The sequence below is a fragment of the Pseudorca crassidens genome, chromosome 5, assembly GCF_039906515.1.
Source record: "Pseudorca crassidens isolate mPseCra1 chromosome 5, mPseCra1.hap1, whole genome shotgun sequence".
Taxonomy (NCBI): domain Eukaryota; kingdom Metazoa; phylum Chordata; class Mammalia; order Artiodactyla; family Delphinidae; genus Pseudorca; species Pseudorca crassidens.
In genome coordinates, this window is record NC_090300.1 from 84,380,230 (window position 1) to 84,406,570 (window position 26,341).

Sequence of the window (26,341 nt, forward strand, 5' to 3'; positions counted from 1 at the left end):
AGCCCGCATGGCGGCACCACCTTCTTTAGAGAGTGAGCCCTCCAGTTTCGAAGCCCCCAGTGCCCGTCTTCCCCACTGGAGTTTGCGGCCCAGCTCTGTGTATGGTCTCTCCTTCCTTCTATTTTCCATCGGTCTCTCAGTGACACCAGCATTGCCCCAGTCATCTTGGCAAGACATCTTCAAGTAACCACTGACTCATTTCTCTCCGCCGCCACCTCCAGTCTAGTCCCGCCCAGACAGATGAGTCCTTCAAAATGCCTCTCCTCTGTGCTTCTTCCGTGCAGTCCCATTCAGTGAGGACCATTCACTCCTAAATTATTAGAATAACTCCTAGTGGGGTTTGCTGAGTCCGGTCTCTTCCCATTTCATCCTGTGCACTAAGGGCCTGTTGAGTCTTCTGAAGTATTGCTGTTGTTGTCTGCCTGCTTTGCTCAGAACCTGTCAATGACTCCCTGTTTCCTACTCCCACGACAGCAATTTCTAAGCATCTTGTAAGCTACTTGGAGAATATTTGATAGGGTATTTAGTATAATGACTTGTTCCTTTATTTATAGAGAAGCATCTCCACATGAGACTGTAATTATTACTATTTTTTATAATTATTACTATTTATTTAGGAATTTACTGTACCAAAGGCTTTCATATTTGACCGACAGTGCATTTCATCATTTTGGTAGCAAAGGAGAGAGGCTAAAGGGTTGCTCTTTTCCTGGGTCCAGACCCCTAAGCACAAATTATGGGTAAGTTGTCAAGCCCTGTGAATTACCTTTCTAAAGCTTTAAAAACATTCTTCTAACTTTTTATGTTGAAGTAATTTCAGCTTATAAAAATTTTTACAATAGTCAAAGAATTCCCATATACCCTTCATCAAGCTTTCCCAAATATTAATGTCTTATATAACCAGAGTACAATTATCAAAGTTAGGAAATTTATATTGATGCAATAATATTAACTAATCAGCAGACCTTATTCAAGTATTAATTAATTTTAATTATATAAAAATTTTATTAAATATGGTCTTTCTGACAATAAAGTTCACCAGTTAAATAAACAGTAATTTACAAGTAATTGTCAAAACACTTCACTTTATAACATTAGCTATGTAGGAGATCCCCTTAAGCACCATCAAACCCAGCAGGTGTAGGTTGTCACAAAACAGGGCTGCCTAGATGAACCATAAAGCTAATGACTGACTCAGCCCAAAGATTCTTCTGTGCTTTACTGAGGATTCCCCAAAGGGACCCCACAATCACAGAATTTTCATTCTGGAACAGCCTGAGACCTTTCAGCCCCTGCTTCATGATAAGCTGGTTTCCGGTTGTTTAGGGTTCAGATTTGAGGTAATACTGAACAATGGACAAGGTGTCCATTACGTCTGGACCGACTGAACAAACTTTATTTGAAATGTGTACATGGTGGTTCTTTGTCTCTACCTGATAGCTCTCAACTATCTACACCTTATGATGGGAAGAACTCACAATTTATCAGGCTAGATAATGAAGCTACACGGTGACAGCCTGACCCAGGGAGCTGGAAGTTTGCCCTCTCCCGGTTTGCTCCCCGCCCCCTCTCATTGCTGAGTAAGCCCTGTGATAATTGCCGAATTTAAATCTAGCCCTTGTTCTGGACACTCTCCTTCTATTTTTCTTTCTCTTCCCATTTTTCTTTTTCTCTTTGCTTACTCTAAGATGTGTACCTTTCTCTGGGTCTGTGGAAGGAAGTCAGATTTGGGTTCCGATGGGTTTTTTCGCAGGGCTGAGGATTTCCCAGGAAGCAGGTTAAATGGAAATAGTGTAGGAATGTTAACAGGAGGACTAATTAAGCTATTTGGTGATAATATAAATTATGCCTGTAGCAGATTATCATGGTGCAGAAAGCACTTAGCTCACATGGAACTCCCACAGAAGAGTTCTGTCCTTGCCTGTGATTTATCTTATCTGCAGTTGGTTAAGACTGGTGCTTATCAAAACGTGCCATCTGCTTCTTTCACTCACCAACGTTGGTAGCAATCTTCTCTGCTGTAAATAAACAGATGCAGAAGACCAAGAGTGAATATTGGGAGATTTTTTTTTAAATTGGAGCATAGTTGATTTACGATGTTGTGTTAATTTCTGCTGTACAGCAAAGTGATTCAGTTTGTGTATATATATATATACATTCTTTTTTATATTCTTCTCTATTATGGATAAAAATATCCTTCTCATAGGATATTGAATATAGTTCCCTATGCTATACAGTTGTTATACAGGACCTTGTTATTTATCCATGCTTTATGTAATAGTTTGCATCTGCTAACTCCAACTCCCAATCCATCCCTCCCTCACCCCCACTCAGTATTGGGAGATTTTAATGTCACCTGTGATTTAGCCTTTTCTTTTACCCAATGGGCCCATAAAGCTAGAGTAGAAATCAGCAGTTTTAGAGTTCTCCCTTCTCTCCTCATGCCCAGCCAATTAAGTATTCATATAACTCCTTGTTCATGGACTGTGGTTAATATGCTCTGAATTCTTTGTTCTGGGGTACATCCTTCTGCTACATACATTTTCTCTCCCCCTTTCTTCTCCCCCTTTCCAGTTTAAAGTGGCTAGTGTTGGGACTTCCCTGGTGGTGCAGTGGTTAAGAATCTGCTTGCCAATGAAGGGGACATGGGTTCAAGCCCTGATCCAGGAGGATCCCTCATGCCGCAGAGCAACTAAGCCCGTGTGCCACGACTACTGAACCTACGTGCCACAACTACTGAAGCCCACGCAGCTAGAGCCCATGCTCCGCAACAAGAGAAGTCACCGCAATGAGAAGCTTGCGCACCACAATGAAGAGTAGCCCCCACTCACCTCAACTAGAGAAAGCCCGCATGCAGCAACAAAGACCCAATGCTGCCAAAATTAAAAATAAAAATAAAAACAAACAAAAAAACCAATAGTTCTCTGTTTAAAAAAAAATAAAGATGCTAGTGTTGTCACTGATTGTTGGGTGTGATGGGCTGAATTGTGCCCCCCTCCATGTTCATATGTTGAAGCTCCAATCCCCAATCCCTCAGAGTCTGACTGTATTTGGAGATAGGGCCTTTAAAGACGTGATTAAGTTAAAATGAGGCTATTAGATTTGGCCATAATTCAATCTGACTGGTGTCCTTGCAAGAAGAGATTAGGACACAGAGAGACACCAGGGATGTGTACCACAGAGAAGAAACCATGTGAGGACATGGCCTTATGAGAAGGTGGTGAGAAGGTGGCCATCTGCAAGGCAAGGAGAGAGGCCTCAGGAGAAATCAAACCTGCCGACACCTTGATCTTGGACTTCCAGCCTCCAGAGCTGTGAGAAAATAAATTTCTGTTATTTAAGCCACCTTCTCTATGCTATTTTGTTATGGCAGCCCTAGCAGACTGATATATTGGGTGAGGTTCTTCCATGAGAGAGGTCTTGTGCCCCTTCTGAGCCCAGCCACCACTACTCTGAGGGTCTGAAGCCAGTAGAAGATAAGGATGGCCAGAGCAAAAGGGCTTCTAGAAAGTTATGTATGCCAAACTCATTATTGCATTACCCTGTGCTATGGGTTCCCAGTGTAGGTTATAATGCAAACTGTTGCTTCTAAGTGTCCAAATGAGATTGGATAAGCATCCTTAGTGGGATTGAGGGAGGTCCACATTACCAATCTCTAATCAAACAGAACAGAGTGGAGGAGAGGTCAACTCAACGGGAGAGAAGGAACGAGAACCAGAATCAGTCTCCCCATCCTAGAAGCAGGAATAACCTTTAGGCTGCAGGTGGTACATCCTGAAACATGGCAGCTAACCTCCCATTGCTCCACCAACTCTGCAACCATGAAAGCCAGTTTTGCTTCTAAATGGGGTTCTAAGAGCAAGCAGGTGTGGTGATAACGAAGAAGGAGGAAGGCTTTAAATGGTCCCACTCCTAGCTTAAAAGGTGAAAGAGAGACATTATTATTATAAATGATATTCTCTCTCTCTCTCTCTCTCTTTCTCTCTCTTTGTTTCTGAAGCATTCTGTATTTAAGTTCCTTTTCAGTTCCTAGAGTTGCAAAACTGTATTGCTCAGGGCAAAAAATAAATAAATAAATGAAAACACATTGGGAAACACAGCTTTACAGCCTCAGTTCCCTAGCTGAGAAGGTGATTCAGTTGCTTCCCCATCCACTAGGCATTTTGGAGTAGAAAGGGCAGAAGGTGAGGGAATAATGAGAAAGAAAAAGACTTGGTTTCAAAAAAGAAAGTCTTACTAACTTTTTATAATAAAATTGCATCGATCAATGCCCCTACCCGCTAATTCAGAACCTCAGACTTTTATTTAAAAGACGAGATGTAGGAGGGGGTAGAGTCCAAGATGACCCCAAGTTTATCGGATTGGGGGCTGGTAAGGGTAAATAGTATTTTTTGGAGAAAGATAAAACATACCTGTCAAGGGCCATGTCAGAGCTGTCAGGAGGAAAAGTCCTTTGATAGTGTAACATGCAGGACTGGGTAGAAATTGAGAGGTTAGGACTAGAGATTAGATGAGACACCTGCACACAGTATTTGCAATTATTTGAGAAATAAGTTTTCCCCCTCCAATATTTAAGTTACATTCTAATTTCTTTGCATTGAATGTTGTTCAAAAACAAGAGGTTTAGAGATCTTTTGTGTCCTGCAGAGTGTTTTAAAAACCGTAGCCACATTTGACCCATAATGCACAGTGTAGCACTAAATGAATCTTCAGTATTTCAGAAACGATGAACAAACCAGGCAGCACAAGACCCTCTTGTCTCACTCCACGTGGGCGCTGGACTCAGCCAAACAGCAGTGGGAAACTTCCTTCCTAGAGTCACATGCAGAGAAGAGACTTCACAAGGCCGGGGGGAGAGCCAAGTGCCCTGGGTAGAATCACTATTATACCGACATGGGAATCTGGGCAGGGTCTTTTTATTTTTTTAGTTCTTTTTAAAATTTATTTTTTTTGCGGTACGCGGGCCTCTCACTGTTGGGGCCTCTCACTGTTGTGGCCTCTCCCGTTGCGGAGCACGGGCTCCGGACGCGCAGGCTCAGCGGCCATGGCTCACGGGTCCAGCTGCTCCGCGGCATGTGGGATCCTCCCGGACCGGGGCACGAACCCGTGTGCCCTGCATCGGCAGGCAGACTCTCAACCACTGCGCCACCAGGGAAGCCCTAAAATTTTATTTTATATTGGAGAATAGAGAGTTGATTTGCAATGTTGTGTTAGTTTCAGGTGTATAGCAAAGTGATTCGTTTATACATATTACATGTATTCTTTTTCAACTTCTTGTCCCATTTAGGTTACTACAGAGTGTTGAGTAGAGTTCCCTGTGCTACACAGTAGGTCCTTGTTGATTATCTATTTTATATATAGTAGTGGCCTTAGTTTCTAAGTCTGAATTTGTATCCCTTTGGGTGGAGGTGTCTGTTCGGTGGCCCAGAGGGAAAGATGTCTGGGTTGGGGGGTGTGGGGCGTTGCTGGAACCGGCAGCCCCCGGAGGCCTGGCTGGGTCTGTCCTGAGGACCTAGCAATAGGTTCAGGGGTCCCTCTCAGCAGCTGGGCTTGGGATCACTTCTCTCACTCCCTGCTCTGTATCTTGGGAGTTCCTAATCTGAACAGAGACTCCGGGAAGAAAAAACTAGATTCCTCATAGAATTCAGGAGTCCCTGGGAGAGGGGATAACTTAGCTATCTGGCTGATTCCATTTATCTTAGTGTCTTGTTTGTTTTGTTTTGTTTTGTTGCCTCTTATTTTGCCTCTGTTTCCCGTTTTACTCTGTTCTGCATCCCTTTGGGAATGTTGCCTTCTTTCTGGCTCGGAGAAAGCCAATAAAAGGAGCAGAGATGTGGTTCCAGCTCCATCTGTCTCCCCCAGGGTCTCCAAATACTGAAACAAGTGATTTTCTTAGGTGGGTGGGGATCTGTCTCCACCCCGCTCATTGTGTTTCAGAGTTTCCTGTGCATTGCCTGTAACCCTTTACCAATCTGCCAGGAGCCTTTTAACACAAAAGGGAGGAGATGGGGGAAGGGAGTACTGAGGAAAAACATCCCTATAAATAGCCCTCTTGAACAAAATTGTTTTCCCAGTACACAGTTGTTTTTAGGCCTCCATGCCCCCTGTGATCTACCTCTGCACCCTCCTCCTCATACATTCCAACCTTCCTCAACATGCCTGGTGTTCTTACTCAGTCCTCTCTGGATGAAGATGTTCTAGAGGCACAGGATAGAAGCTTCAGATCCCCCATAGGCCCCTTACCAGCTCTGGGTGCATGGGCTGTGGTCTGGGGCTGACCTGGATTGAACAAATTTCTTAACCTCTTTGAGCCTTAGTTCCTCCACCTGATAAATCAAGGTTATAATAACTACCTGGTAGAGTTGTTGTGAGGATTAAATAAGATAAGGAAATAGCCTAGCACTTGGCCTGTATTTAGGCCAGTGCTCAGTACACAAAGGAGAGTGATTTTTTTTTTTAATTGAAATATAGTTGATTTACAATGTTGTGCTAGTTTCAGGTATACAGCAAAGTGATTCAGATACTTTTCCCATATAGGTTATTACAAAATAACGAGTGTGCCTCCCTGTGTTATATAGTAGGTCCTTGTTGGTTATTTTTTTACGCCTGTGAATCTCCTTTCTGTTTTGTAAATAAGTTCATTTGTACCTTTTTTTTTTTTTTTTTTTAGATTCCACACATAAGCGATATCGTATGATATTTGTCTTTCTCTGTCTGGCTTACTTCACTTAGTATGGTAATCTCTAGGTCCATCTATGTTGCTACAGATGGCATTATTTCATTCTTTTTAATGGCTGAGTAATATTCCATTGTAGAGAATGATTTTTATTATCTTCTCACTGAGCAATATTTCTGTTTCCTCCATCATGATCCAGTTCCTTGGGATTATTTTTCCCATTTCCCCATCCTGGTCCCATTTCCCATATAAAACACATTTATAAGACTTTATTTTATTTTCATTTATTTATTTATATCTTAACCAGTTCCAACATGGTTTGAAATGATTTACTTTACATTTAACTGTTTAGAACCAGGAAACATTTTCAGAAAAGGTAAGATTGCCTCTTGTTAAACAGTTTTCTGACACTGAAGATATGTTGCCTTTTGTGGGCAATTTGGGAAGCAGTTCTGATTGTGGCTCACACTTTTCTTACATCTCTGGTGTCCCCAGACCTGTTTTTACTCCTATCTTGAAAGCACAATATGCAGAAATTAGTTTGAGGACAGGAATTATCAGAGGTTACAGATATAAGTTACCTCAATATATAATTATATCCCCCAAATTGTAAACATTTGGAAGTTGGACAATATATTCCTATTGTTTTTCATTATACCTTTTGGATATGTTTCAAGGTCATGGGGGTTGGCAGTGGTGGGAAAATGGTACCAGTTTGTAAAAAGGATTATACCTGAAAAATCTTACATCTATTTCAGGGAACATTCTGCTTTTTTCAATCCTCAGTACACAAGTATTTAATTCTCCATGCGGATCCTAAAAGAACCTAGTCAGATGTACACAAATATCATTTACTGGTGCACTTTTTCACAGTAAGATTGTGTGTGTATATCTATCTAACACCAGCTTATCACACATTAATTTAATTTCATGGGAAGTCCTCACAGATTTCGTGGGAACTGATTATTTAAAGCAGCTTCAGGTTTCCTCTCTAATTCTTCTATTTAGAAGAACCTCTTCAGTTGGATATCTACCTTGCAGTGTATTAAAACCTTTCAGATTAACATGCACATGCCTGGATTTACTCCTAAAATATCCTACCTAAACCCCTACATTTCCCAGACAGTCCTGATTTCAAATATTCTGCCCCATTGTCAAACCACATGCCAAAGGATGTGTACTGATTTTTGCTTTAGAAAATACGAGCAATGTTATAAGATGAATTGTGTCCCCCACCAAATTCACATGTTGAAGTTTTAACTCCAGTACCTCAGAATCTGAACTTCCTTTGGAAGGAGGGTGGTTGTGATGTAATGAATTAAGATGTGATCAAACTGGAGTAGAATGGGTTCCTCACCCAGTACAAAAGGTGTTCTTAGAAAAGGGGGAAATTTGAACACATTCATGCACACAGGACGAATGCCAAGATAAAGGCAGAGATTGGAGTGATGCTTCTGCATGCCAAGGAATGCCAAGTATTGGCAGGAAACCACCAGAAGCTAGGGGAGAGGCATGGAACAGGTTCTTCTTCACAGCGCTTAGAAGAAACCAACCCTGCCGACACCTTGATCTTGACTTCTAGCCTCCATGACTGTGAGATAGTAAATTTCTGTTGTAGAAGCCACCCAATTTGTGGTACTTTGTTACAGCAGCTCTAGTAAACTAATGTAGCCAGCATAGTAAAGAAGCAGAGCCAGCCCCGAGTCCCGCGTTGGAAACTGTTACTCTAATGATCAGATTGGTAAGAGTCTAAGTAAACTCAGAAGTCTCTTGGTGGAAATATCTGTATCTTTAGCTGATGCTAACGGTTAAGCACTTTTATACAGAGAATGCTCACTTCAGCAAGGAGCTCCAATGGAGGTCAAGGAGAAGAGTTACAGAAGTATACAGGGTTTCACCTGATTGTACAGGATGGGTGGGATAGGGAGATTGGCGGAGGTGGGGGGTGGGCTCCTTCCCACATACCTTAATGTTTTGAAGCATGTTTGGGGTACCAGAGAAAGGAAGCTCTGCGGGGCCTGTGTGATGGCGCTGTGGCCTCTTGCATGGGCCACTCTGGCTCCGGCCACTTGCTCTTCTGTCCCTTCTCACACCTCTGCAAGGGATCCAGTAAGGAATTACCTTCCTGAAGGCTGGAATTTTCAAGAGTCTGCGAAGTCTGTTTACACTCAGCATTTACTCATTTATTCAGCCAGTCAAATTTCCTTAGCGTCCTCTACATGCCAGATACCGGGTTTGGTGCTGAGGACACAAAGCAGAAAAGACTCCATCCATGCCCTCAGGAGCCCTCACCCTAGTGGCAAGAGAGCCAAGCACACTGGCAACTGCAATATCAGGAGACAGATGGGAGCCCTGGAGTCGGAGTGATTGATTGCCTGGCTGAGTCGAGGGGATATCCTAGAGGAGGTGACTCTGGTGGAGGCTTGAAGCGTGACGATTTCTCCTGCAGATAACAGGGGAGAGGATTTTCAGAAAAACAAGGACAGCATTTCTAGGGACACAGACATGTGTGAGACCAGGACTTGTGCAGGGAGTGGAAAGCGTCAGCGTGGTTGGGTGTGGGAGAGATTGGTGGCATGGCTGGCTTGTGCCAGTCCGGAGTTGATCCTGCAGTGGGAATTCATTAAAGAACTTGGAGCAAGGCAGTGTTGGCCAAACCTGGCAGAGATGTGGGGGTCAGGACAGGGACAGAGGGAGGCGGCAAACCAGGGGGAAGGGCACCATGCAGCATCCCTCCTTGCCTACTCTCTCACCTTACTGAGAGGTGGAGATGCATCCTGGTTGACGCCTAGTTTCTGAAGTTGAACTACTTGGGGTCAAATCCTGGCCTTGTCACTTGCTTTAGTCCCGCAACTAGTTCATTCTGAAGCCTAAATATGAAATCAGATGGTCTATTAAGGGGATTTATCTGTATTAATACTACATTTTGCACGAAAAACAAGTCACAATAGATTCTAGAAACTGTGGAGCTGTAAGTTTAGCTTCTCTCCCTGGGAATTATTTGTAAGAACATCATCACAAAGTTAATTTGCACACGCCTTAAACTGTATATCATACCTTGTCCTTAGAGGAATTTGGCTTGAATTATTAAAATGCCCACAAGGGGCATCCCAGTAATCGTTAACGTCTGAGATGTGGGTTTGCCCTCTAGTGGGCATTTGTGAGTGTGCATGCATTGTAGATACACATACAGCATACGTACACACACACAGAGTTTCCATCCATGGTTCATAATCTTCCTCCCCTCCCCTCGACACTTAAAGGTCAAGTGGTATTTCGGACACATCAGTATTTGTAAAAGTGTCTTCGTTTATATGAATCAGGGTTACGAGAATGTTTTATTACGTGTGTGCTTGCACACACAGTGGGGAATAATAGTCTCACATGGAGGTTCATTTCAAATTACATGTACTTATATAGGTATATACATATATACACATGTATAACCAAATCACTTTGCTGTATACCTGAAACTAACACAATATTGTAAACCAAGTATACTTCAATTAAAAAAAAAAAAAACCTTCAAAAAAAAAAAAAAAGCAAGAGCCCACATGCACTCCTCCACATCTGCTTTTCTTGCTTCTGTTTGAGAATTACTGATCCAGAAGAGAAAGTAGAAATATATATCACCACCATAAAGGTATAGTGTGCCTGCCTCATAGTAGATACTCAGTAAACATTAGCTTTCTTCCTCTTCTTTTCCCTATACTTTCCATAAAAGCTATTCCAAAGTATAATTCAACAGTAAAATGTGCATTTGGTGTAAAGCATTACTCTGTGTGAAGCATGTTGTTGTCTCCTCAAATACAAAGATGAATAAAACTCCACTTCTATCTTTAAGATGCTTACAGTAGAGAAACTTCTAGCTTGTAACTAAATTCCAGCAGGATATGTCTCAAATATTTGTTTGGGGTAGATTTTGGGGAAATTAGAATTTGGTTTTCTTTTAGAAATAGCATCATAATAATGCCAGTTTCTCCTGACTAAGAAGAAGGACCCTTGTGGTAAAAGATGAAATGAACATCAGGGGAACGTTGATTTCTATTTGAACAAGTAGAGACTTAGAATAGGCCCAGAAAGAAAGGGGAGTAAAGGAGACTAGAGTCAGCGTGGGAGGTGTTTTGTTGAAGTTTGAAGAGGAGAGAGATTTGGGAGCAGTTACCATATGATGTGAGACATTGAGAGAGGGGCAGGGAAAGAAGATTTGAAAAGGTTTTATAATGTATTGTGAGTGGAGTCCCCCTTTGATGTTTTCATGACACTGTAGTAAAGATTTAACTTGTCTTTCTGTTATTTTTGGATTGGGTTAGCGTTTTTCTGTTTTGTTTTGTTTTTTTAAAATCAGACCATGAGGAGACAGGCTGTGAAGTGTCTTAGGTTTATCTGGAAAACGTAAGTGTTCAGACCATAAAACTTTAAAAATAGGTACATTATAATTTCCTCATGTGCCTTAAACCTAAAATTAAACAAAACTAAAATGATAAAATTGTATAAGAACTGTCTATGATAAAAGTAATATATGCACTCGGTTAAAAAATTCAAAAGGTATGGAATGGTATTCAATGGAAAAAGAAAAATGCTTCTTGCTTCATTCCTTAAACCTCTCCCCCACCCCCATGTCTCACCACCCAAAGGTAACCACCTTTAAGAATTTGTTTTTAATTATTTTGATGGTTAGCACTATAATTATAAACTCTATGCTTATATCACTATTTCTTAATTTATATACTTTATCCAAGGTCTGTTAACCCCCAAGCTATGAATGATAATAAATCTAGTTCATTGAAACTATCTCTCCATTTCTTTTCCCCTTCATGCGCTCTGTTAATGATATTATTTACCATGTATCTTTTGGTTATCATTATAAGTTTAAATACCATGCTTAACCTTTGAATTCTTGCTCCATCAAGAATAGGTAGTGACTCTTGATTCCCTACTAGGTAACAAGAGAGAAATAGCCCCCTCACATTACTCTTCACCTCTCCCCTTCCCCTCACTTCCACCCAATCTCTGTACCTCTCAATTTCTGTCTTCTCTACCTTTACATTTACAATGTTAGGGTTTATAGCATTTGCATTTTGTTCTATAAGTATTATTAATTTTTCTGTATTTTATCTGTTGATTGAGCTTAAAAGTTAAAATCAATAAGTTACTCTGTAGCATAGTTTGTGCTTATGCAAATATAATTTACTATAGAATTTTGAGTGGTTGGCTCAGAAGATTAACATTCAATATCTCCAAATCTGAGCAATTCAAAGGAGAATGAAACAAGCATCAAGGCCAAGTAGATTCTTCTTTCTTATACTACATAACTTGCTCAATTCATATCATATTTCATGCTCCATTTTTTAATTTTATTTTTTAAAAATATTCATTTATTTATTCATTTACTTGGCTGCATCGGCTCTTAGTTGCGGCCCGCGGGATCTTAATTGCGGCTTGCTGGACCCTTTGTTGGGGTGCGTGGGCTCCTCATTGCGGTGCACGGGCTTTTCTCTAGTTGTGGTGGGCAGGCTCTACAGCGTGCGGGCTTAGTTGCCCCGAGACACGTGGGATCTTAGTTCCCCCACCAGGGATCAAACCCGCCTCCCCTGCACTAGAAGGCAGATTCTTAACCACTGGACCACGAGGGAAGTCCCCCATGCTCCATTTTTAAAAACTTTCTTTTTTTGGTTTTACTTAGAGTTTGTAATTGTTCTTTTTCAAAATTGTTTTTCAGAGTCCTAGGTCCTTTGCATTTTCATATGATTTCTAGAATTAGCTTTTCAACTCCTGCAGGAAAACAATCTGCTGGGATTTTGATTGGAAAGGCATTGACTGTACAGATCAATTTGGGGAGAAATGACATCTTGACAATATTGAGTCTTCTGACCCATAAGCAAAGTATATATCTCTATTCATTTAGGTCTCTTGAATTTCTCTCAACAATGCTTTGTTATTTTCAGTATAAGACCTTTTACATCTTTTGTCACATTTAGCCCCTAAATTTTTCATATTTTTTATGCTATTATAAGTGGTATTTTAATATTTCAAGTTCCAATTGTTCATTGCTAATATATAGAAATTCATTTTTGAATATTCATCTTTTTCTCGCAAACTCACTGAACTCATTAGTTTTTGTAGCATTTTTGTACGTTCCATTGGAATTTTTATAGAAACAATCATGTCATCTACGAAGAAGACAGTTTTTTTCTTCTTTCCAATCTGGATTCATTTTATTACTTTTTTAGAAATATTATTTCATCTGATTTTTCTTTTTAGTTTGCTCATATGATGAATTACAGTGATTTTTGAATTATATTGATTGAATGAATTATGTTGATTGATTTGTGAATCCCATTCAGTTATGATGTAGTATCCTTTCTATATGTTGTTGAATTTGATTGTTAAAATTATGTTTAGGGTTTTTGTATCTACATACAGTGTTGAATGTAAGAAGTGACAGAAGACATCCCTGTCTTTTTCCTGATTTTAGTGAGAAAGCATTGTCTTTCATCGTTGAACATGTTGCTAGCTATAGATTTTTGTAAATGTCTTTTATCAGGTTGAGGATGTTCCTTCATATTCCTAATTTGCTAACAATTTTTTGTCAGTAATGGCTATGGGATTTTGTCAAGTGCAGTTTTTGCATCTATTGAGATGATTATGTGGTTTTTCTCCTTTGGTTTGCTAATATGGTGAATTACTGTTTGATTTTTTAACATAAAGCAGTCCTGCATTCTTGGGATAAACTCACCCCTCTTGGTCATGTTGCATTATCCTTTTCATACTGTTGGATTCAATATGCTAAAATTTTGTTTAGAATTTTTGCTTCTATGTATATTTGAGATATTCATCTGTTGTTTCATTTGTTGTAATATTTTTGTCTGGGTTTGATATGAGGGTAATGTTGGCCTCATGAAATGAGTTAAGAAGTATTCCCTGCTCTTCAAATTTTTGGACAATCTTGTGTAGAATTAGTATTATTTCTTCTTTGTGTAAAATTGGTATTAGTACAAATACTAATTTGTGTAGAATTTGTGTATTATTTCTAATCTTGTGTAGAATTAATATTATTTCTTCTAGCTAGTGAATTCTATAATTCTATAATTTACTAGCTATCTGGGCCTTGAGATGTCTATGTGGGAAGGCTTTTAAGTACAGTTTCAATTTCTTTAACAGATAAAGAAGTGTTTAGTTCATCTATTTCTTCCTGTGCGAGCTGTGGTAATTTACATCTTTCAAGGGATTTGTCCATTTTATTTAAGTTGTGAAATTTCTTGGCATAAAGTTATTCATAAAAATCTATTTTTATCCTTTTAATACCTATAGTATACGTGGTGCTGTCACCTCCCTAATTCCTGATATTGAGAATTTGAGTCTTTTTTCTTTTTCCTGACTAGTCCAGCTAGAGCTTAATCCATTTTGTTTATCTCAAAGAAGGACAAATACCATATGATATCACTTATATGTGGAATCAGAAACATGACACAAATGAACTTACCTATGAAACAGAAACAGACTCACAGACATAGAGAACAGATTTGTGGTTACCAAGGGGGAGGGGGGTAGGGGAGTGATGGATTGGGAGTTCAGGATTAGCAGATGCAAGCTATTATATATAGAATTGATAAACAACAGGTCCTACTGTGTAGCACAGGGAACTATATTCAATATCCTGTGATAAACCATAATGGAAAGAATATGAAAAAGAATGTATATATGTATAACAATCACTTTGCTGTACAGCAGAAATTAACACAACATTGTAAATCAACTATACTTCAATAAAATAAATTTTAAAAAGAATAAAGTCACTCTCCTATATAACCACAATACAAGGATCACATGCAAGGAATTTAACATTGATAGAATATTATCATATAATATATATGGTCAGCTTTGATTGTCTATTGCTATGTAACAAATGACCCCAAAATTTAGAGGCTGAAAACAGCAATGTAGTACTATTATATCTCATGAGTCTGTGGGTCAGGAATTCAGATATGGCACAGTGGGGAGGGCTCATCTCTGCTTTATGATGTCTAAGCCTCAGCTGGAGGTGGATCTGAGTGGTTGTTGGCTTCTTCACATGGCCAGTGTGGGCTGCCTCATAGCATGGTAGCATCAGGGTAGCTGGGCTACTTACATGGTGGCTCAGGGTTCCAATAAAAAGTGATTCTAGAGATCACAAATAATAAAAATAGGTATCACACATAAGGCGATGTTTGCGGATATAATATCATCTTTATCATATTTCTGCCCAAAACGCACAATTTGAATCCAATCATGAGGAAACAATCAGATAAGCCCAAATTAAGGAATATTCTACAAAACAACTGGTCTGTAAACTTCAAAAATGTCAATGTCATGAAAGAAAAGGACAGATGAGAAACTATTTCAGATTAATGGAGACTGTTTTAGTTAGCTTGAGCTGCCATAACAAATACCACAGACTGGGTGGATTAAACAACCGAAATGTATTTTCTCACAATTCTGGAGGCTGGAAGTCTAAGATGAAGGTGGTGACAGGTTGGTGTCTTCTGAAGATTCTCTCTTTGGCTTGCGGGTTGCCACCTTCTTCCTGTGTTCTCCCATGGTCATCCCCAGTCTGTGCTGTCTCTGTCCCAATCTCCTCTTCTTTATAAAGACACTGGTCATGTTGGATTATGGCCTACCATAAAAACCCTATTTTAACTTAATGACCTCTCTGAAGGCCAAATTTCCAAATATAGTCATGTTCTGAGGTACTGAGAGTTAGGGCTTCAACATCTGAATTTGGAGGAGATTCAATTCAGCCCATAACAGAGACTAAGGAGATTTCTTTACATGTGGTCTTAGATTGGAAAAAAGTTGTTTTGAGGTATATTATTGAGACAATTGGAAATGAGTATGTACAGCATGGTAGATTAAAAATAGCCTCAAATTCTTTGACAGTCCTCTCACTGAGAAATGAGGCTATATTGCCCCTCCCTTTAAATCTGGGCTGGTCTATGACTGCTTTGTCACATGGGAGAGAGTGAAAGTGGAAGCAGAAACTGCCTTTTAAAGGCTGGGCTTGGGCTTCCCTGGTGGAGCAGTGGTTGAGAGTCCGCCTGCCGATGCAGGGGACGAGGGTTCGTGCCCCGGTCTGGGAAGATCCTACGTGCCGCGGAGCAGCTGGGCCCATGAGCCATGGCCACTGGGCCTGCACGTCCAGAGCCTGTGCTCTGCGATGGGAGCAGGCCACGCCGGTGAGAGGCCCGCGTACCACAAAAAAAAAAAAAAAAAAAAAAAAAAGGCTGGGCTCAGAACTGGTATAGCTTCACTTCCACTCTCCTTTTTTAAATCTACCATGCTGTACATACTCATTTCCAATTGTCTCAATAATATATCTTGTAACAAAATTTTTTCCAACCCAGGAGTTTTTCAGCGGCCGTGGCTCACGGGCCCAACCGCTCCGCAGCATGTGGAATCTTCCCAGACCAGGGCACGAACCTGTGTCTGCTGCATCGGCAGGCGGACTCTCAACCACTGCGCCACCAGGGAAGCCCCCAAGAGTTTGTTTTTTTAAAAGATTCATTTATTGTTTATTTATTTATGTTATTTATTTTTGGCTGCATCGGGTCTTAGTTGCGGTGCGGGCTCTTCGTTGTGGTGCGTGGGCTTGTTTCTAGTTGCGGCATGCAGGTTTTCTCTTCTCTAGCTGTGGCGCGGGCTCCAGGGCGTGTGGGCTCTGTAGTTTGTGGCTCGCGGGCTTCTCTCTAGTTGAGGCACACAAGCTCAGTAGTTGTGGCATGCAGCCTTAGTTGCCCCACAGCACATGGGATCTTAGTTCTCTGACCAGGGATCGAACCAGCGTCCCCCCAAATTGGAAGGCAGATTCTTTACCACTGGACTACCAGAGAAGTCCCAGTCCAGGAGTTTTGATGTCAAATCTCCTCAGTCTCATTTAATCTGAAACATTCCTCATCTTTCCTTGTCTTTCATGACACTGACAGTTTTGAAGTGTACAGGTCAGTTGTTTTGTAGAATATCCTTTAATTTGGGCTTGTCTGACTGTTTCCTCATGGTTAAATTCTAGTCATGTATTTTTGGCAGGAATACAAGAATGGTGATGTTATGTCCTCAGAGCATCACCTCATGTGTGATGTCAGTTTGAACTACTGGTGAAATTAACTTTGAGTACTTGGTTAAGGTGTTATCTGCCAGATTTCTCCAATGTGTAGTATATCCTCTTTGTAACTGGTAAGTAACCTCTAGGATATTGTTTTTTCTTTAAAAATTTCAAAAAGAGCTTTCCTGTATCCTGTGTCAGACAATTCCAGTATCTGATGTCCTTGGGGGTCTAAATCTCTTGGGTATTAGTTCTGCCGGCTGTCCTTACGTGTGGGCCTCCAGTGCTTGGTGATTTTTTTTTTTAATTGTTTAAATTGTTTTTTAAAATTGAATTTGTTTGAGTCCTATGGAGTGTGTATTGAGGATACATCCTCTAAAGTGTGTTTCCATTGCTCAGAGCACAAGAGACTTGGGAACTCCTTAGTGCTCTTCCGCAACCTTGGCTTGACGAGGAAGGCGCAGGTTTGGCTCTTCTCATGTCGGTCCCAAATCAGTGTCTGCGGAGACTTTCTGTATGCCCTCAGCCCAGGTCTCCTGCTTAGAGTCTAAGCATCCCAGCGCTGGTTCTTCCCATGGTTTGTTCCTTTTGGGGTAGGGATGGTTCTTGGAGACTCTCTTACTTCCCCATTGAGTGGAAGGGTGTCTTGGAGAATCTAGTCTTCTATCCTGCCTGCCTAAGCAGAACCCACTCTGATTTTTCACTCTAATCTTTAGTATAAATATGATTCTGCTTGGCTTTCTGTAATAATATCTTTGAAGAAATTTGGATGTCTCATCTCACAACTGGTTCAGTTAATATTCTCAGTAGTCCTGTGAAATGGGAGTCAGTTAATTTGGTACATTGTGCAGCTGACAAAGTTGAAAGCTGTCAGGGTAATGTAAGGTAAATTTATTAACTTCTAAAGCCTCCGTTTCCTACTCCGTAAAATGGGAAAGTTCCTATCTCCTTCCCAAAGCTTTGTATTTACGAGGATGGAATTTGGGAAGCGCCCAGACCCTAGCGCAGTATTGGCACAAGGATTTATTAAGATCACCCAAAGGACAAGCTGTCCTTCTCCCTCCAGGTGCTCCTTCCATCGCCCGGGGAGGGTGGCCGGGCGCGGGGGCGGTGGCGGAGCGGGGAGCGGGGAATCCGTCGGGCGGGTCTAGTGGAGGACCGCGCAGACTCGCCCCCGGGCCCGGCCGAAGCGACTCCCGGGGCGGGGGGGCGGGGGGGGCGGAGCCGGCGCGCCGGAGCCTCCTCCCGGGCGGCGGGGGCGGTCCCTGCGGCCGCTTCTCACCGCCTTCCCTTCCTCCGGGAGGTGCTCGTCGAGGCCGCGTGAGGGGTGAGTTTGTGGGGCCTCCGCTCCGCCGGCGCCCGGGAAGCGCAATTCCGCGCGGAGGGCTGCGGGCGCCGTGTGGGCATCCCCGGGAGGCGGGCCGGGTCAGTCCCCCGCGCCGAAGCCGGGCGCGGGCCGGGCCTCGGAGGGCCGTTCTGCCTCCGCCCAGGCGGCGGGGCCGGGCAGGGGGCCTGCGGAGGCCGAGCTCGGCGGGAGGCACTGGCTCAGGTGAGGGCGGCACCGCGGCGCTCCCAGGCGAAATGCTGCCAGGTGGGAATTCAGAGGTCAGCCTCCGAGGCCCCGCGTCGCGTTTCTGGAGTCGCCACCAGCACCTCTCTCCCTGCCGGGAGAATCAGCGTGAAGAAGCCCCTTCCTCCTTGGAGCCCTCTTTCCCCAGCGTTTCTACTGGGAAACCCATTGCTGATCTCCGCCTGGGACCTTCAGGGGCCGACGAGTGGTGAGGGTCGACAGGATTTTAAAGTACCTGAGATACCTGCCCTTAGTCTGGCTCTGCGTCCATCCGGTGCCTGTCAATCCGTATCTGTTGGTGTTCGGTCTTCCATTAGATAAGGGCTAACTCTAGGTCTGAAGAAAACAGAAAAGTCCATGAGTATTGGGACTGAGAAAAGGCCTTTGGGTTGGTAGGCGCAGGAGAGCAGTTATCAACAGGGTGGGCGTGTGCCGGGGTTGCAGAGTGTTCAAGAGTGGGTGAGGGATGAGGGTGTGGAGGCGGCTGGAGCACAGGGAGACCTCTCCAGCCGTTTGGTGACGAAAGGGAGGAGGAAGAAGACAGAAATTTGAGGGTTGAGGCTGCTGTTTGTTTGTTTTTTTATAATTTCTAAATTTCTATTAAGAAAGGACAATAACATTGAGGATTCAAGAAAGTCAAGGAGTCTTGGTTAGAGATAAATAAGATTCAGGGTCCAGGCTGAGAAAGTGGGCTTAAAAAGAGGGGCCCAGGGCTATCCTAGGCACCTGGGCTGGGCTGGCGGGCCAGAGTGCTTTACTGTGTCTCTGGGGGAGGAGATAATGCTTAATAGGACCATAGTTTATCTTTTTGGAATTTTATCTTCTAGAGCAGGGTTGACCTTTAAACTCCATGAAATTGCAAAGTGTTCATGTGCCTGTTTGTGTTGTAGGGGAGAAAAATTTTTCTTCTTGCCCCTTCTAGGTTCCTTGGCTGGTCTAATAATTAAATTGAATTGACATAAAACAGATTAACAGGAGAGAAACATTAAATTTCATACCATTGGGATCCCATAAAAATATGAGGCTCAGGAAGTAACCAAAGTAGGCAGCTTTTACATTTTTTAGACAAAGAAACAATACATATGTGAAGAACTGGCAAGACAACTTCGTTGCCGTGTGCGGGCTTTCTCTAGTTGATACAGTACTTTCCACCTTGAATTCTTTTTTTTTTAAATTTATATTTTGGCTGCATTGGGTCTTCGTCGCTGCGCGCAGCCTTTCTCTAGTTGTGGCCCACGGAGGCTACTCTTCGTTGCCGTGCGTAGGCTTCTCATTGCGATGGCTTCTCTTGTTGCGGAGCACCGCCTCTAAGCATGTGGGCTTCAGTAGTTGTGGCACACGGGGTCAGTAGTTGTGGTGCACGGGCTTAGTTGCTCCGTGGCATGTGGGATCTTCCCGGACCAGGGATCCAACCCATGTCCCTGCCTTGGCAGGCGGATTCTTAATCACTGTGCCACCAGGGAAGTTCCTCTACCTTGAATTCTTATCTCTGATAATAAGGATGCCTGATCCTGGTTCCCTCCTGGTATAGAAAAGGTACCTTTCACATGGGAGATTTATTTCCTGCTTTCAGGGGGAAAAAAGAGGGTGAAAGTGTCCTTGCACTGGCTGTTTCTTAAGTAACTTTAATTCAAAGTAATCAGTATGCCAAAGTGGCATATTTTGGTGTGGCATATTTTGCTTCCCTTCAGTGTGCATTTTTAATCTGATTAAAAATGTCGGTTAAAGAGAAGTACTGAACTGTTTGACTACACGGTCTTGGAGGGGGCAATAAAACTAACTCTCTTAGTATATTTTATGGGCCACTTAGTATATTCTGTGGGCCACTTTATAGGATAAGTATTTAGTATCTACTTTAAAATGAGCTAATAATAATGTGTATTTTTTCCAGAGATGCTTGCAAGACTTGAGAACTAACCATTTCTTTGAAGATCTTTAATTCAAAGTGGAAACATTCAAAGCAAGTTAGTGGTGGTGGTGTTTTTTTTTTTTTTTTTTTTTTTTTTTTTGCGGTACGCGGGCCTCTCACTGTTGTGGCCTCTCCCATTGTGGAGCACAGGCTCCGGACGCGTAGGCTCAGCGGCCATGGCTCACGGGCCCAGCTGATCTGCGGCATGTGGGATCTTCCCCGACCGGGGCACAAACCCGTGTCCCCTGCATTGGCAGGTGGACTCTCAACCACTGTGCCACCAGGGAAGCCCCCCCCATGTAGTTTTTAAGCACCATTTTTAAGGAAAGCATGTGCTCCATTATATGTAGGTATTGTAATTAATTAAATCAGTTCCCTATTGTTAACATTTTGAATCTTTTGAATTTTTGGTTATTTTAGTAATGTTGGTTTGAATATCGTCGTCTACCTCTCTGATTATTTCTTAGAATAAGTTTTTAAATGATGGAGTTGAAAGCTATTCAAATGCATTTTTAAAATCTCCTTTTCACATATCTTCTTACTTCTTTTCCTCACCCAAAGGAAAATGAACGTTTCTGAGGGATCTGTTGCATTACAGGTCCGATCTCTTATTTCAGTGGTTCTCAAACTTTAATGCGTATAAGACTCAACTGGGGAGCTTGTTAAAAATTCATTTTCCTGAGTCCCAGGCCCAGTTGTTCTGACCCATTAGCTCTGGAGTAGGGCCCAGGAATCTACAGTTTTAACAAATTTCCCTCTGTCTTTGATATAGGCTCTCTTGGAACCACACTTTGAAAAATGTTTTTAAAATAAATGGCAAAACGGAATCAAATTTAGGTCACTTCCCCAAAGCCGTTCATGCATCTGGTAACCAGATTTGTACTCAGCTCTTTGTGACTTCAAAGCCCTTGTTTTCTCCATTACCTCAGACCTTCAGACCTTCTCAAGCCTTCTCATTGATGTGCCTCTAATAACTGCAGAAAGGGAACTGCAAGTGACCCCACTACAGGATTCTCTGGGATAGCTGAGAATGGCACATAAGTACACACCGAGCCTCCATTAAAATCCCCCATTGGAAATTCTTAGGAATTCTTTCATGCTGCATAACAAAGACTAAATAAAACAATTTCAGTCCCTTGCTTGTTAAATTGATTTCATGTTTCCTGACTGTTTCATGCCAGCCCTTGTTGTAAAACAGTTGATGTAGGACCTGCAGGCAGCTCTTGCCCAGAGGCAGGGACACTGCTCTGGTGTGCTCTGTGGGTTCAGGGAGGAAGTGGCAGACTAGACAGCAACTCCTCCCAGAGTCAGAAGAGAGGAGTACTGCTTTTGGAAACTCAGTGACAGAGAAGCAAAAGGTGGTGGGCATGACTAAGGGAAAGGGCCATTTATTAGAGATGGGGCCCTCTGTCCTTAGGAGAGCGTACCGAAGGGAACTAGCATGGGGGTGAGGCTTTTTCTTTTTAAACATCTTTATTGGAGTATAATTGCTTTACAATGGTGTGTTAGTTTCTGCTGTATAACAAAGTGAATCAGCTATACATATACATATATCCCCATATCTCCTCCCTTTTGCGGCTCCCTCCCACCCTCCCTATCCCACCCCTCTGGGTGGTCACAAAGCACCAGCTGATCTTCCTGTGCTATGTGGCTGCTTCCCACTAGCTATCGATTTTACATTTGGTAGTGTATATGAGCCTTTTTCAATTTTAAAAATGTTCCCCAAATGGAATTTTATACCAGTTAATTTTTCCCCTTATTTATTAGTCTTTATTTTTTCTCCTTTTATACCATGTCACATTTATTTTAGTAGTAACCTGGGATTATTGTGTGTCCTTGTGTGTTTAAACTAGTATATCCTAGAAAGTCATTCATTATTTACCAAATTTAGCACCTACTATGTGTCAGGTCAGCTTGAGGCACTAGGAATACAAAAAGCAGTGATTCTCTTTGAGAAGTAAGTTAATTTTACTGCTGTTTGTTGACTTGGATTATACACAGTCTTTGACTTTTTCTTTTAACTTTTAATTTTAATTAATTTTAGACTTAGGGAAAAGTTGCAAATATTGTACAGAGAATTCACTCAACTTCCCCTAATATTAGCCCCTTACATAACCATTGTTCAGTTATCAATACTATTAACTAAACTATAGACTTTATTTGAATTTCATCAGCTTTCCTGCTAATGATTTTTTTTCTGTTTCCACTGGCTGTCAAGGATCTTACCTTGCATTTAGTTATTTCTCCTTAGTCTCCTCCAATCTGAGATAGTTCCTCAGTTTTGCCTTGTTTTTCATTATTTTGACCCTTTTGAAGAGTCCCAGTTAGTTATTTTGTAGAATGAAGTTATTCTGTAGAAAAGTACTGATTAGTTATTTTGTAGAGAGCAATACATCACTGATTCATGAGGTTGATAGGTCTCATCACTGGTGATACTAACCTTCATCACTTGGTTAAGGTGATATCTGCTAGATTTCTTCACTATAAAGTTACTGACTTTCCCTTTGTAGCTAATAATTATTTGAGGGGAGATACTTTGAGACTATGCAAGCTGTTTAAACTCAGATTTTTACCTACTCATTTTAGCACCCATTGGTAGATCTCGTCTGCAACAATTATTTACAGTGGTGTTTGCCTAATGGTGATTTTACCCCCCATTTCCTGCTTCCTTATTGGTTGGAAGTTTAGTGTAAGAAAGAGCTGCCCTTTCCCATTTATTTATTTGATCATTTATATCAGTATGGACTCATGGCTATTCATTTTATTCTGTGGGTTAAAATACAATGCCATCATTATTTTCTTGCTCAAATGCTTCCAGTTTTGGTCATTAGGAACTCAGTCTGAGTTTAAATGACCTGTACACGTAAATGGCTGTCATCATTTCTATCCCACCCTTGCCCCCTGCCCAGGGAACTGTTAACCTAAAACAATAAAACAGCCAGTTATTTTACAAGCAAAATGGGTTTATTCTGGAGCAGCAAAGAATTGCAATTTGGGGCATGCAACTGTGGCAAACCACATGCAAGTCCAGTAAAGCAAAGGAAAAGAAACTTTTTTATAGAGAAGGGGAAATTGGGAGGCTCTGTCATAAACAAAAAGTCCATTGGAGGAAACTAGGAGATCGAAATATAGTGGCTTTTCATTGACTGAGTTGTGACAGTCTGTCATTGGCTGAGGTGTTGCCAGGCAAAGAGAAGAGCTTCTTCCTCCTGCTGGTGGTGGTAAAGTGGGGTCACTTCCTGCCAAAGATGCAAGGTGGGTCTCTTCCTATTGGGATCTGTATTGATGTGATCTGTAGCTCCCCTTCTGGCCTCCCAGTTCCACTTCAGTGAGGTTTCCCTTTATTAATTTTCACAGAACCATTGCTTCTTTAGGGTCTGGGCAGTGATCAGTCAGAAGCCAGGTGAAGGAACTATAATTGGGAGAATGAATACCAGAGGTCCACGGAAGGTAGGACAACGTGTTTGCAAATAGTCAGCTCTCAGGAGCTCTGCAGGAGTAAAAGGAGTAGCAAAATATCAGCCTTTTTATTGGTGCTACCCCAGAGAGACCCAAGGGAATAGGACCGTGTGCCTGGGGCCACATCTTGCAGTGTCTGCAGGATTACCAGATGGATTTAGAGACATTGAAATGCTGATTTTAGTGCTCTTGGCTGCTGAATGAAGACCACATTCTTTCTCCTTGGTACTAGGTGCTTAGTGAATATTTATGGAGTGACATCTGGTGTCCTCCCCTGACCTCCCATGGTGGTGTAAAAATGTGTGCATTAGAGATTCTCTGAGAATGATACTTGGCATTCATGCTGATATACCCTTTGTTATAACTTGTCTTCCGTGCTAGATTTTTGTTTATGGAAAATTTCAAGCATACAAAAAAGTAGAGTGAAGAAGAAAATGAACTCTCAGATACCTATCACCTTGCTCAGTACTTTTCAATATTTTGCCAATTTTATTTCAACTATTTCCCCCATTTTCAGGGTTGGAGCTGGCGTATTTGAAAACAAATTGCAGACATTACAAGCTAAGGAAGGACTGAAATAAACTCTGAGTGCAAGGACTATACCTTAATTCCCTTGGTGCCTAGCACTATGCCTGAAAATAGCAGGTGCTCAGAAAAGACTGGTTGAATTGAGAGGAGGAAAAACAAAATTATGAGAACATCATCATTTTGAACTAACCCTAGGGCAGACCTAGAAAGGAAAAGGGTGGTGAGTCTTGCCCTAAAATAACTTCTTTCATGTTACCTGAATTTGTTCTCTATAACCATGATTCCCCTGTCACCTTAAGACAGCCTTGATTGAAAGAGAAAATTCTTTTTAGGAAGAGTTCAGGGTCTCTCATTTATTTAAATGTTTTTACAAAGAAGTCCAATCTGATGATGTTTTCCCAAACACCAACCAGGAGTGACCTGCCCTAAAAAGAGCTCTTTTTAAAAAATCATTATTATTTTTTTAAATTATAAGAGTGGTATATATTCATTGAAAGAAAAACAGGAAATTACAGAGAAATAGAAAATAAAATTATTCAATATGTAATTCCAGAGATAACATCTTGGTTAGCATGCTGATAAAATTTGAGCATGAATCATATTGGTAATCAGAGTCAACAGATATTTATTATATCCTTGGGAATGTACTAGGTGTGTTTGCTGTGTCATCTCATTAAATTCTTACAGCCATGTTGTAAATTAAGCTAATTTTTAAAAATCATTTTATAGCTGGGGAAATGGAAACATGGGGAGAATGTTTGCCTTCAATCTGATAAGCAGGCCGGGCAGATCTCTCTTGAAATATTATCCCTCTATAAGCAGCTCTTAGAAAAACAATGTTCCCTGTCTAACTTTTCCAAGACTGAGATTTTATCAAAAACTGTTGCCAATCCTAGCATTTAAGCCTCCTGCAATTAAGTCTGCAAGAGGTAGTCTGGCTCCAGAAAACTGCAGACTTACTGTTACCTGGAGGGAAGAAAACAGACCTCCAGGAGACCATTTCAGAGACAGTCTCAAGGAAAGGGACAGGAAGAGACAGGTAGAAGGCTGCATGTTTCAAGGGTTTGTGCCGGGCACACCCAGGTACCAAGGGGAGGAAAGAGACTGAAACGTCCATGTGAAGGAGGTGGCAGAAGCCCAGGCTTTGGAGCTGAGCACGTGGGCTCAGACCCCAGCTCTACCACTTAGTAGTTGTGTGAGCTCAGGCAAGTTCCGTAATCTCTCAACCTTCATTTTCTCCTCTATAAAATGATAATTCTTACCTCACAAAGTTGAGATGAGAATTAAGTAAGTTAATACAAGTGGTTTAGCCCCAGTGCATGGCACAGAGTAAATGCACAAATGGATCACTCTTCTTATTAGCGATTAATCTTCTAATTAGTTATTACTGCCTTCAGCAAGCCCCTAAGCAAGGCCTAAAGACCCTAAACAAGACCCTAAACACAGGCCATACTGTTTAATTGCTTCCTGGGCCAAGTCTTCTCTCTTGTGGTTTGATCCAGGAACCTAACCTACGTTTGTAACATGGTGTCTAGAGAGAAATGCGTTCTAGGTTTCCCTCAAACTCATGTAGAGCTAAAATTTTGGAATACTACCCTTAAGTAAGTAAGAGGCTATCTTGAGAGTTGCTAAGGGTGTTTAAAAAAAATTAATTAATTTTTGGTTGTGTTGGGTCTTCACTGCCGCAGGCTTTCTCTAGTTGCAGCGAGGGGGGGCTACTCATTGTTGTGGTGGCAGACTTCTCATTACGGTGGCTTCTCTTGATGTGGAGCATGGGCTCTAGGCGTCTGGGGTCAGTAGTTGTGGCTCACGGGCTCTTGGCGCGCGGGCTCAGTAGTTGTGGCACACGGGCTTAGTTGCTCCACGGCATGTGGGATCTTCCCGGACCAGGGCTCGAACCTGTGTCCCCTGTATTGGCAGACAGATTCTTAACCACTGCGCCACGAGGGAAGTGCGAGTGTTTTGTTTTTGTTTTTCACAGTAAATTGCCACATCCCCACGTCTCATTTATTTATTTAGTATTTATTTATTTGGCTGTGCCAGGCCTTACTTGCTGCATGCAGTGCGGGCTCCTCGTTGAGGCACGTGGGATCTTCGTTGCAGCCTGTGGGATCCTTAGCT

At 41.9% G+C, this 26,341-nt stretch overlaps 1 protein-coding gene across 3 annotated transcripts in view; it reads left to right on the forward strand.

Annotated features, from left to right (window-relative positions):
- Nucleotides 1-17,970: 17,970 nt before the first annotated feature.
- Nucleotides 17,971-26,341, forward strand: part of B4GALT4 (beta-1,4-galactosyltransferase 4) — a 28,922-nt gene continuing 20,551 nt past the window's right edge. For 2 of the 3 annotated variants that reach the window (XR_010943724.1, XM_067738814.1), the window contains exon 1: nt 17,971-18,081. The gene's annotated coding sequence lies outside the window, so the exon portion shown is untranslated. Of the gene's footprint in view, nt 18,082-18,389; nt 18,533-26,341 lie in introns of those variants that run through there. The other variant, XM_067738815.1, reaches the window with a different exon arrangement.